Genomic DNA, 13,514 nt, shown 5'->3' with positions numbered 1-13,514 from the left:
ACATCAGTCTCAGGTCCCTATATCAAATGTATACATACATATACTATTGCCAACTTGGACAGGAGCTAAATAATATACCAGCATGTCTTTGGCGTGTGGGACAAGACCAGTGTATCAAGAAAAAAACAACAAACACACAGAGAGAACTTGCAAACTCCATGCAAATAGTGCCCTGACCAGAATTTGAACCAAGGACCCTAGAGCTGCAAGGCAGCAATGCCAACCTCTACACCACTATGCGGTATGTCTAATTTGCACTGTATTTCTGTTACAGTTTAGGTGTGCCTTATTGTCACTACTTTTTTTGTTTCATGTAACTTTGTATTTGACTTCAACAGAGTCGCTCTCATTGTTTGTGTGTCATTGTTTTATTTCAGCGCTACTCCACAAACCTGGTCCTTTTGCATGAAAGGGTTCCAATGGATGAATATTTAAAGCAGAACCGTGGACAAGTCATGGACAATCCAGAAGCAGTAAAAAATACTTCGAAACAAGCCCTTACTGACCTCTTTAGATACAGCTACTGAAGAATTATTAATAGTCGTTCTCAGTCATGCCGTGTCTCCGAGCTCTAATTTCTCCCCTTTCCATGCACCTGCTTTCTGTTTACATTGGAAATTAAAAGACTGGCAGGCTGCCAAATCTCTGCTCCTACGGAGGAGCTAAAAAAAAGGTTCCACTTCAACATTTGAGGATGAATTATTCCAAAGTGCCAGCAGCCATAGAGGTCTGTAAGAGCTTCCTGATTTGCGCTCTAAAGAGCGACCTGCATTCAGAACATTCTTCATAGAGCATTAGATGAGCAGGGGGGAGACTTTGTATCACCTCCTTACCATTCACTTAAACCCCCTCAATCCCAGACAACCAAACTGCAAATTGCACGTTGTCATGGAACCGAACCCAGACCGCACTTGGGTATTTCCGTTATATTCTCGCTTCCCTGTCCGAACACAGATTCCCGGACACCACCCTGACCATACAGGAAATAAGACAGGACCAGACTCTTAAGACAGGAAGTCAACTGCTTTATTTTAACACAAACACAAGATATATACATTCAAGGGAACAACCCATCTCCCTGCATGTGGACACAGGGTGTGGCAAACCAAATCTAGCAACCAGAGACATCAGCAGACACCCCCCACCAAGCCAATACACAAACACATACAACCTATAATAGTTTTCTCCCAAGCCAGACACACAATAGAACAATAAGACAACCAGATGGCATTAAACAATGAACAAACCCCACACCCCACCAAACCAAGACACTCAATATTAGGACAGATCACCCTGCACCCCTAACAGGCACAGGGTGCCTACACATAAGAGGAACATAAGGAGCTGATACAGGGGTCCCCCACCCTCAAAAGTCACTCCCATCACGCACGTGATGTGTGAGGTTTCAGGGGTGTTGCAGTGTGGCCCTGTTCACTTGAAGACAAGGGGTAAAAATCCTGCCGTGGACATGTACAAAGCATTGTGGCCACGGCATGTGTGCACCCCTGGCTGCTACCCCTGTAGCAAAAGGAAGGAGTGGGAGCTGTAAAAGTGCGCCTCAACTGCAGTTTTACTGCCCACCCAATCGCAAGTGTAAACAAACACTTAAAGTGTGTTTACTGATTTTTAAGCGCGTTCTACTTTAAACTAATCAACTGATATGCTTTTAATTCCATAGTAAAGCCTAACAACCAGTGAAATGATAGGCTTTGCTACCACTCTGAAATGTTTATGCATCCCACACAAAATTACATTGTTCACAGTGTGTAAACCTGGAGTTTTACATTACTCCAACAAGAGCATAGAGCATATAATATTAATGGCAGTACACACATTCACTGAAAGGATAAAAGAAAAATTACTTAAGCGCCTTCTACTTGTGAACACGCTTTTCTTTTCAGTCCATTTAAATTAGTTCTACAAATGTCAACTGAAGACTGTTACATGGATTCACAAAACTGTTAGTTAAAATCCCAATTACTGTGGACGTGAAAACAGTATACTTTTTCCTTCTATTCACAACAAGGCAGCAGCAACCACAGTTTACCAGTAAAACAAATGGGTGGTATTCTCCAAACAAATATGAACGCGAGAACCTATGAAATCTATAACAATATCACGGGAAGTAAGCCTAGAAAGTCACAGATGAGAAATTGGTGATTTATTCCTTCTGTGCATGTTATCTTTTGCAGATGTATTAATAAATCTTCACAAGCTTAAAGCAGGCTATGCATGAAAAAAGCAAGGTACCGCTACTTTGTAAACCACGCTCATCGTTTAAACACTACAAACAAAAGGAGACAAAAAAAGTAGTTACCTTACACTAGAACTCTGCAGAAGCACATTCCCACAAGGTTTGAGATCTTCAGCTTTCCCAGAATCTCATCAGAAGGCTGAGTGACATCACCAGGACCTAGGTAAGGGAGCAAGAAGCCAAAATGTAAGGTTAGTATGTTGCATGTTAATTACCTGTAAAAGTCTTGAGACTGCTGCTGGGTGCTGCCATCTTGGTTGTAATGTCAGCAGCCCCTGTACATTCAGAGCAGTCACTCAAGAGACATTATAGATTTCCCCTTCCCTCCTCCCCCTGGATTCTTTATAAATGTTAGATAGGCTGTAGAGGAGAAGAGAACCTAGGCCAGGACTGACAGTAACTGGATTCTCCAAAAAGAGGAAAGGGCTATGATGTGCAAAAAGGGATGGGGTGTGAAAAAAAATATAGAAATACACTGTAAGTAAGCATCTACAATACTTGATTTTACATACAATTATTACTTTGATGTTGGGGTCTCTTTAACATGGTAACTGTTGCTGAAATACAGTGAGTGGGAAATGAAACTTGCAGCAAATGGAATATGGGTACCAAAAGCTCTTGCAAGCACAAATGCCTGAAACTGCAAAAATAAGGGGGGCAGCTGACACAACACATTCCCAGAAGCGGGGGGGGGGGGGGGGTTAGTCTGCAATAGATTTTGCTTTCCAAGCTGTTGATTGAATCTGATCATTTAAAGTAATATGCGCATCTGCTTTTGACCCTATGTAGTAACATGCAGAATTCAACCTACCAAACAGCTCCAAGGATTAACCAGGGACAATATAGTGATTTTACAGGTTTAACTTTTATTTGTTTAAAAATAACAAACAAGTCTTACTCATATGCTCTGTGCAATTGTTTTGCACAGAGCAGCCCCAATTCCCCTTATGACGATTGTGCGCCATAGAGACATGGACACTGTACATGACAGCCATCTTGTTAGGTCACAGCCATGTTGTCTCTCCTGTCCTCCCTCCTCCCTTTTGAATGGAATGTGAGGCTGTAAGTGAACGGAGGTCAAAAGGGCCTCTTATCCTAAATAAAACACAGCTAGATGAGCTCCATCGCTGTAAACCACTAATCTAGTTCCAGGGGGTCTTCATGAAAAAACACTTTCCTCTGCCCAATCGTAAAACAATAACTCAGTCAGTCATGACCTGTTAGGCCATTAGAGCTAAAGCGTACCATAAAACATACATTCCACATGACTCATTTTTCATACAAATTCATAAACTTCAGCAGGAACTGGGCACATTAAAATTGAAGTATATATTCGGATAGGTCATTTTAATATGAGTCACACGAGACCTTACATGGCTATATTAGTACCTACAAGAGAGAAGAAGCAATCTCTTTTATCCGGAGTGGCAGGATATGCTTTGTTTGATATTGTGTTTGGAATATAATTTTAAACATTAATCTGCCAGTTGCTAGGATGCTACCTGTACCTATTGAAGCTTATTGACCTTAGTATGAAATTGTGAGGGATTTTGTCATAACCTTGGTTACCGCCTAACACCCATCCCCAAACTGGATGATTGGTCATTTGTTCTCAGGAGACACCCCTTTGAGATGATAGAAAGACAGCCTGGAGAAAAATAAGCTTTCCTTTAACAATCGATAAGGAACCATCTAAGAGATTTGAGAGCCAAGGCAACCTTTTGTTTAGACAATTGGACTCTGCTCAAACCAAGGACTTTTGCAAGTATTCTGCCTTGTGAACTTCTTTCTTTTATTTCTCTGTTGTTTTATTGCTCGCTTTATATCTTTGTTGCATCTTATTCTGTAAATATTTTAATTGCACTTGCACCATTTTGACCTTTTTAGTAATAAATCCTATTTTCTGAAAAGTGTTGAACGGTCTCTAAAGCTTTTAATGCAAACTAAAGAATCCCTGTCTCTGAAGAGTGCTACTGTATGTGATAATCCTCTGAATACATCTGTCTGTGGTGACAGTGTGTTACAGATGCTTATACTAATATAATCTTACTGCTAAGATTTGTCAGTTTCCTCCTTCTCTGTAAAAAGGTGGTGGTGGCAGTGTGAAGGGTTAATTGCGTAATTAACCTGACCCAGTAAATCGCTCTCAGGCTGTTGGCACATAGATTGTAGTCCCGCGAGATGGAAAATCTTTGTGCAGAGTGCAGCTGAGAGTGGCATTGTTACGCAAGTGACAGTGCGGTGTGAGATCGGCTGGTCCTCCGGTCACAGCGTGGTGAGAAGGGCTGGGTCTGACGTCGCGCACTGTCACACCCCTCTTCTCAGGTCTCCTGTCAGTGCATCTAGCCCCACTCCCCCGCCCAGTGCCCACCAGAGCAAGCAGCTTGCTATGGGGGTGCGTGCTTGCTCCTGAGCTGCCTGTGTGTGTCCATAGGACACACCGAGCGGGGCTCGGCCCTCCCCCCGCTGCCTCCTCACTAGCTGTGATTGACAGCTAATACCTCCCACTGCTGTGTCTCAGCCAATGAGGAGATAGGGTGCTGAGAATGCCTCTGCTCTCATGCTCATCAATGGATTGAGATTGGGCTCAGGTAAATATATGATAGGCTTGGGTGGGGAACAGGGGAGCTGCATGTAGAAGGTTTTTATTTTTTATCTTAAAAGCGGAGTTCCACCTAAAAAATAAAATAAATGAAAGTCAGCAGCTACAAAAACTGTAGCTGCTGACTTTTAAAATACAGACACTTACCTGTCCCTCAGTCCAGCAGTGTCTTCACCACCGCTGATTCCACCGGCCGTCTTCTCTCCCTGGTGCCGGCAACTTCAGTGTGGGCATCCAGCTGTGACAGCTTATGGCTTCACAGCCAGGTGCCCAATGCAAATGCGCGAGAAGCCCTGTGCTTTGTGAATGGCCCTGTAGTCTTCTGGGACCGGTCACGTGTCCCAGAAGACTACAAGGGGGGGGGGGGGGGAGGACAACTTCCGCTTCCAATCACCTAGGTGATTCCAGTGGAAGTTGGAGCAGGTACCTGTCAAATTCGGGTACCTGCTCCGCAAGAGGTGGCAATCCTTAATGGGGACTGGGGGACAAAGGCTTAAAGCGGAACTTCCCCTTTTGGGTGGAGCTCCGCTTTAATGCATGGAATTAAGGTAAAAAAAAAAACAAAAAAAAAAAAAACCTTTCTACCTTTAGAACCACTATTTCAAATCTATTATTGCATCACAATCACTGCTTCAGAATTTTTCACTGACCTTGAAACTGAAATTTAACTCAAAAGGTAGACAATATAGAACTGAACCACTTAATACCCATTTTACTGCTAATGCACACACATTTGAAGCAAATTCTCCCCAACAGACTTGTTTTGCCACTTTATCTTCCTTGTTGAGATCCTCTTGTAACTACCATGGCAGGTTATTAGGCTTGGGTTTCTAAAGCTTAACTTCAGCAAAAAAAAAGTTTTAGTTGGTAATTTTTTTTTTACCTCTGTCGGGTTTTATTGCTGTCTCAGTCCCTATCGGGAAAATATCCCTTTTTTTCTTGTTAGGGGATGAAGACAAAGCAAAAACTATTTTAAAACAGGAAGAAACCTGTTAGAACCTTTGAAAATGTTTTTATTGCTGTTGGTGCCTGTGTGTCCCAGTGACAAGGGTGGCCTCCCTATTTTTTATATTGTTGTCAAAGTGACAGATATTAAAAAGGAACATATTCCTAATGTCAAAGGCAGAAATAAAAAAAACTGATAAAATTGATCCCCCCCCCCCCACACAAACACACACTCTATCCAAAACTATTAAAAAAAATGGCTAGGCTGTGTATTTAAACAGAAAATGGCTAGTATACAGTCCATGGTAATTGATGTATTGGCACATGGATTCATATTGACTTATATGGAGGGGTTAAAGTAATCAGAAATTGGTCTCAAGCTAACTTTAAAAAGTAACTCCTTTTTAAAAAAAAAAAAAAAAATTTCAAAGTTGGGCTTGATGTAACCGGGGTGTAAGTCTAGATTCACACCTATGCATTTTCCGTTGCGTTTTGCAAAAACGCACAGCAGTCCATTTATAACACGATTTCCTATGGGACATGTACACATCTCTGTTTTCACCCGCTGCGGTTTTTGAGCCATGGACCTTTTTGAACACAAAATGTTGCGTTTTTGGTTCTATAGACATCAATGGAGATGCTGCAGAAAACCAAGTAGTGCGTTTTTTGGCATGTTTTTGATACGTTTTAATCTGCCCAGCAACAAGTTGGAAAAAAAATGCAAAATGCATCAAAAACGTGGCAAAACTGCATGTGCAAAAAAGCAAGACGCACCACAAAAAGCACTGCAGAAACGGCTCAAACGCAAACTGCATAGATGTGAACCTAGCCTTAGATGTGGTTTCCCTTTGGGAGTATCTCACAAAAAATGCCATTTTTGTTGCACAGGATGCCAAAAATCTGACTTGTGGGAAATTACATCTTCAGGGGGTGTTCTGTACACCATCTGTGTAAAGAACACCTTTGGGTAGCCATATTGCATTGCATTTCATAGAAAACGTACAGTGCTGCAGATAGAAAAATGGTAATTTTTAATAACATTCAATTACAATACGACTTGAGTCGCAATTGTAAACATTATATTATTTTTTTTTTATTTGCTATTTTTTTCCCACGAAAGTGGAATTACCATTTAATTAAAAAAAAAACCCTACATCCCCAGCATTCTAGAGAAGTGTACCAACCTTGAACTGTCATGAAAGATGAACAGCTCACTGTTGCAAATCAAGGCACAGTAGTAAAGATTCCTTAAAGTATATGTTAAGCCCAAAACCTTTTCGCTTGATTATTGACAGGGTGGGGAAGGGTTAGAACCCCCATTATCTGAGGCTTAACGTGGTTCAAGGTTTTTTTTCTACATTCATGCATTCTATACATGAAGGTAAAAAACCTTCTGTGTATGGCAGCCCCCCCAACTCATACCTGAGCCCGATCCTGATGCAACAAAGTCCATGAGAGCCTCTGTTCTCCAGGGACTCTCACTCATGTCATTGGCTTCTGCTGCTTTCAATCACAGCCAGTGAGCCAATCGGGAGAGAGAGTGGCGGGGTCAAGCAGTGGCTCTGTGTGTGAATGAATACACTAGCCGCTGCTTGGGACTGCACCTGCGTGGGTGCCCCATAGCAAGCCGCTTGTTGTGGGGGCACCCAACAGGAGGGAAAGGCCAGGAGCGCCAATGGGGGGCCTGAAAAGAGGAAAATCCAGGATGTTCTGTGCAAAACCACTGCACAGAGAAGGTAAGCATGACATTTTTTTTATCTAAAAAACAAAAACACAAGACTTTAGTATCACTTTGAAGAAATGTACCCTCCATTCCAGTCTGCTGAGGTTTTACCACAGAGGAATTGAAAGGAACAGAGTAGGGGATGACTAGAACCCCATCAGGTTTTTATTTCGGTCTATGTTCCTCTTAGAGAACTTAATTTCTGGTGTGGCAAAACCACAGTCAGCAGAACAGAAAGGTAGGGTAAGCCCTGGATAGCAGTTAAAAAATCAGACAATGTTTCTAATCTTATGTAGATCAAAAAGAAACAAAAATGGCTTGACATACACTTCAAATGTTAGAAAATATTCTAAATAGACTTCTGATGAAAATTCCAAGAAATATTGTACATGAAATACAGTTGCCATAGCTGAAAGAGAGCAATGTTCTTTTTTTTTTTTGGGGGGGGGGGGGGGAAATCAGAAAATGATAGCTGACCTATATAGCAACAGTAATATACCACAAATGGCACCTGTAGTATGTATATGCATCAAATAAATGTGGAGTTTTCCTTTAAAATTAAAATAGATCTTCAAAACAAGGATATTGCTTTAAATGACATCCACGGTGAGCATCTTCAAAGGAACAGCGTAGAATAACTAAGCAGAGTACTTAAAGGAGTACATTAAACGAACTGATATTATGCCTGCAGGGTATAAACTTTTACCAAATGTCTAGCGTAGACCTGTCACACTTTTCTTATAGAAAGTTTAATTTTCTTCTAATAAAACTTGTAACGTTCTTGTCTCGGGAAATAGCATAATCGGTTGTGCCACCTGATCTTACAAGCAGGAATTGAACTTAACAGCAGCCTAAGGCTACTGAAATTTCATAGTTGGCAGCCCTTGAGTCTTCCTGCCAAAGGAAGCATTTGTGTTAAATTCTTTGTTAACTAAAGCAGTGTGTTTGGCACTCAAACCTTGTTATCCATAACAGGATATACAGCATGACTGCAAAAAAAAAAAAAAAAAAGGAAAAAATCAATGCAAATTGTGTGATGCCATTTTTGTAGTCATTTATCAGATGCTTAACCCTTTCATCAGCCTAATTATACTGATAAACATGCAACATTTATTACACAATGTGGGCATCAACACTTTTAATATGCGGTTTGTAAATATGAGATACATTTTGAGATATGAGATAAATATGTATTCTTTTAACCTCAATTCTTGACAAGTTTTTAGCTCCAGCACATGGTGTCAATGACATAAAATGGGTCTCCACCTTTTTCTGATTTGAACCTTATTGTTTTAACATTATTGACACACACACACTTGTGTTCAAAATAATAGCAGTGTGTTGAAAAAAATGAATAAAGCTGAAAATCCTAATAGCTTGTATTTCCATACACACAAATGCATTGGGAACACTACACATTCTATTCTAAAGCAAAACATGAAGAAAAATATCAAATTTGTGTTTTTCCTCTAAAATAATTGAAGAAAAGTGAATATTAGACTGTTCAAAAAAATAGCAGTGTTTGTATTCTTCTTTACAAACTCAAACATTCACTATATAAACTGAAAAATGTTTGAAGATTTTGCTTTCCTTTGAATCACTTAATTAATATTTAGTTGTATAAGCACTGTTTCTGAGAACTGCTGTACATCTGTATTGCATGGAGTCAACCAACTTCTGGCACCTGTGAACAGGTATTCCAGCCCAGGATGATTGGACTAAATTCCACAGTTCTCTATTTCTTGGTTTTGCCTCAGAAACTGCATTTTTGATGTCATCCCACAAGTTTTCTATTGGATTAAGATCCGGGGATTGGGCTGGCCACTCCATAACGTCAATCTTGTTGGTCTGGAACCAAGATGTTGCACGTTTACTGGTGTGTTTGGGGTCGTTGTCTTGTTGGAACACCCATTTCAAGGGCATTTCCTCTTCAGCATAAGGCAGCATGACCTCTTCAAGTATTCTGATGTATTCAAACTGATCCATGATCCCTGGTATGCAATAAATAGGCCCAACACCGTAGTATGAGAAACATCCCCATATCATGATGCTTGCGCAACCATGCTTCACTGTCTTCACAGTGTACTGTGGCTTGAATTCAGTGTTTGGGGGTCGTCTGACAAACTGTCTCCGGCCACTAGACCCAAAAAGAACAATCTTACTTTCATCAGTCCACAAAATGTTGCACCATTTCTCTTTAGGCCAGTCAATGTGCTCTTTGGCAAATTATAACCTCTTCAGCACATGCCTTTTTTTCAACAGTGGGACTTTGCGGGGGCTTCTTGCAGATAGCTTGGCTTCACATAGGCGTCTTCTAATTGTAACAGTACTCACAGGTAACTTTAGACCTTCTTTGATCTTCCTGGAGCTGATTGTTGGCTGAGTCCTTGCCATTTTGGCTATTCCTCTATCCATTCGAATGGTAGTTTTTCGCTTTCTTCCATGTCTTTCAGGTTTTGGTTGCCATTTTAAAGCATTTGCGATCATTTTAGCCGAGCAGCCTATAATTTTCTGCACTTCTTTATGTTTTCCCGTCTCCAATGAAGTTTTAATCAAGGTACGCTATTCTTCTGAACAATGTCTGCAACGACCCATTTTCCTCAGAATTTCAGAGAGAAATGCACTGTAACCAGCATGTACAACATTTGCTGCCTTCCTTCCTTAACCCCTTCAAGCCGGATCGTCCCAGCGTGAAGAGGAGTTCCTGCGCTGGGAGGTGGGTGGGACGGGCGTGGCTTAGTGTTATGTGGCCGCCGTGATGTCACGTCACATGATCGGGAAAGGTCCATATCGAAAGAGCGGACCGGGACCTTTCCGTGAGTACCTTACATGTGTGCTGGTAATGCGTGTTCTCAGCACATATGTTTTTCGTTACATGAACGCAAATGTGCGGCCACTTGGCGTCTAGGCCCAGATGCCTAGAGGCCGCACATTTGCGTGTGGCCGGCGTGAAGGGGTTAAATAAGGGCAATAATTGCCACCTGTTTTTCAAAGAATGAATGACCTCACTAATAGAACTCCACACTGCTATTATTTCGAACATGGCCCTTTCAATTAGTGATTCAATTACACAGAATCAGCAGCATGCATGTCATGACTGTTGGGTCTGTTGGATTTCTATTACTCTACTACACCTGCTAGTAAATTATTTGCCATGTAGAAATATCATTTCTACCAAAAACAGTGCTTGATCAGGTTAGTGATGTCTGACTGCTATTATTTTGAACACAAAACTGTATATAGAAATACATACACACACAGGTCCGTATATATTTGGACACAGGCACAATTTTAGTTTTGTTCAGGTATTTTCCAGAACATATTCAAGCTATAGTTATATAATGGATATGGGCTGAAAGTGCACACTCTCAGATTAATTTGAAGGTATATACATCCAAATCGGAGGAAGGATTTAGGAATTACAACTCTTAAAGAGTAGCCATCCCCCTTTTATGATTATATTCAACTGTCCAATTACGTTTGGTCCCTTGAAAAAGGGGAGACGGCTACTCTTAAGAGTTGTAATTCCCAAAACCTTCATCCAATTTGGATGTACATTCCCTCAAATTAAATCTTAGAGTGTATTATATATATATATATATATATATATATATATATTCACACACTTACACACACACTGCCCCATCAAAAGGAAACAAACATTTTATATATAAATAAAAATGTTTGGGTTTTTTTTTTGGGGGGGGGGGGGGCTGTACCTTAATTTTGAGCTGTATTCCACACTTCTGCCTTTCCCACCTAGAAGATAATGAAGCACCTCCAAATGTCCGCAGCCTCCTGTGATACTCATATTACACATGCAGCATGATAACATAAATAAAGATGTTGCCAGCAAGGGAGTGAATTCCAGCAAGAAAACTCTGGATTCAGTGGATGTCTGGGTATATTTATTGAGGAGAACCAAGTACACAAGATAAAAGGGAAAATAGTGAATGGGGTGAAGTTCCTCTTTAAGGAACCAATCAATATCTGTTAAATCAAACCTACATAAAAAAGGACAATATAGGGATATCTAGAGGTTTTTAATATGAAAAGCCCACTTTTCATATTAACCCCTTCCCGCCAACGTCACACAAATATGCGGCGTCACGGAACTGGGCTTTTTTCTGTGGGGCCGCATATTTGCATACCTGTCTTTGTGCTGGGAGTGCGCCACTTGGCACGCTCCCAGCACTGAGACCGCGGTGTCACTGAGAGCACCAGGTCCCGTTCTAACGATCCGGACCCGGGACTCCTGGTCCCGGGTCACATGATCGCTGTGATATCCTCTGATTGGCTATCACAGTGATCAGTCACTGTGCAGCCCAGTCCCCTTGTTTTTTTTCTCTCTATGAATGGAGAAGAGAGATACATTGTATCTCTCTAACTCCTGGCATAGAGAGGAAAAAAAAATGTTTGTAAAAAAAATTCAAAAAGAAAAGAAAAAATAAAGAAAAATACCTAGATCAAGGTTTGATCTAGTTCAGTGCCAGGGCTAGTGTTTAGGTCAAGGTCAGGGTAAAAAATCATGGTCAAAGGTCGGGATTTAAAAAAAAAATGGGTGTCAGTTAGTGTTAATGTCAGGTCAGTGTGTTTTAGGTAAAAAAACAAAAACAAAATGCGCACTATTGTTTCTGGGCTGTACTACGGGTGCAAACAACAAACAACATACACATATAAAGTATAGCTGAGATCATCAAGAGCTGGAGAATTTATTTTGGGGTGTTGTTTGGTGGTAGGCTATGGTCGTAACAAGAAACACACAGCTAAATTAAAAAAAAAAATGATTTTTTTTTTTTACTATTTTGGGCCAGTTTTTCTTTGATAATAAGAAAAAAAAATCAGGAGATATCCAGTACCATTTACCACCAAATGAAAGCCCAATTTGTCCTGACAAAATCAAGGTATAATCCACCTGGATGTACAAAGTAGTTGTGGTGATATGTACGGTTTTACTGTCACATGTCAACGTTGCAAAATTGCGCTTAGGCACTTAGATTTGTTTTATCCTTAGGCGTGAAGGGGTTAAAAACCTGTAGTGAAAGATCAGGTCTACCTGATTGGATGGTCCATTTTCCCTTATGGACAGGCAGGTGTAAATTAACTAGCAACTGTTTACACCCGCCTACTTCCCAATCCAATCAGGTCTGCAAGAAAAGGAAAAAAAAAAAAAAAAAAAGGAAGAGGGGGGGTCCGTCCCTTTCTGTTTAGGTGGATTGGGTCGCAGGGTGAGGCAGCTCATAGAGGAGAACGGACTCTGTCCGTCTCTGCTCTACATAACACATCTGCCCACTCTTCTCCGATCAGCAGGGGATTTGTGAGCAGATCTCCCGCTGATCCTGATGGAGTGTGCCCTGTCTGAAATGGGTCTAAAGTGGGTGTGATACATATGTGACATGAGTGTATAGGATGTATGGATGAGAAGTGATTGACACTCAACTGTCATAATGCTAACAATTATAACCATTAGATGGGTAACTGGAGTTCAAAATAACATGTTGGAAGTGTACATTAAACCAGTTAAAACCAGAGATGTGGCTGATATTCACCAGATGTACATTCCATCAAAATAGGTAACTACGCGTGATGGCACAGCCGATCACGCGTTGACTCTAACTACTCCGCAGAATCATACATGACGTTATATAACCAGCAGATACTGCGCATGGCAGTAGATAAAGACATTCCAAACTATGTATATAAAAGACGGGGGATTCTAGGGGAATTTGGGACTCATTGAAGATGCGGCAGACGTGCCTTGCGGTGATTTCCCGGATTCCCCTTTGCTGACTGTTGGAGTCCCCCAGTCACTGGGCAGTGGGCGATGCTACAATATCCGGTGATGTATTGATGCTTTCTTCTTGCTATAATATGATCTAAATATGATTTGCAATTGACAATTCTTATGTTATTATACTAACAGAACTTATTCAATAAATCATGTTTTGCTTTAATATTTATTAAGCCTAATCCGTGTATTAGTGAGCGAT

The 13,514-nt window shown here is 40.9% G+C and overlaps 1 protein-coding gene across 4 annotated transcripts in view; it reads right to left on the bottom strand.

Moving 5' to 3' along the window:
- Positions 1 to 13,514, bottom strand: part of TBC1D5 (TBC1 domain family member 5) — a 766,435-nt gene that overhangs the window by 636,299 nt on the left and 116,622 nt on the right. For 3 of the 4 annotated variants that reach the window (XM_089692221.1, XM_089692220.1, XM_089692223.1), the window contains exon 2: positions 2,318 to 2,413. The gene's annotated coding sequence lies outside the window, so the exon portion shown is untranslated. The remainder of the gene's footprint in view (positions 1 to 2,317; positions 2,414 to 13,514) is intronic. The other variant, XM_089692222.1, reaches the window with a different exon arrangement.

The sequence above is a fragment of the Staurois parvus genome, unplaced genomic scaffold (assembly GCF_062004578.1).
Source record: "Staurois parvus isolate SC_StPar_1 unplaced genomic scaffold, SC_StPar_1.0 ptg000579l, whole genome shotgun sequence".
NCBI classification, from domain to species: domain Eukaryota; kingdom Metazoa; phylum Chordata; class Amphibia; order Anura; family Ranidae; genus Staurois; species Staurois parvus.
The sequence above is the reverse complement of the archived record's forward strand: the minus strand, read 5'-3'. Positions and strand labels throughout refer to the sequence as shown.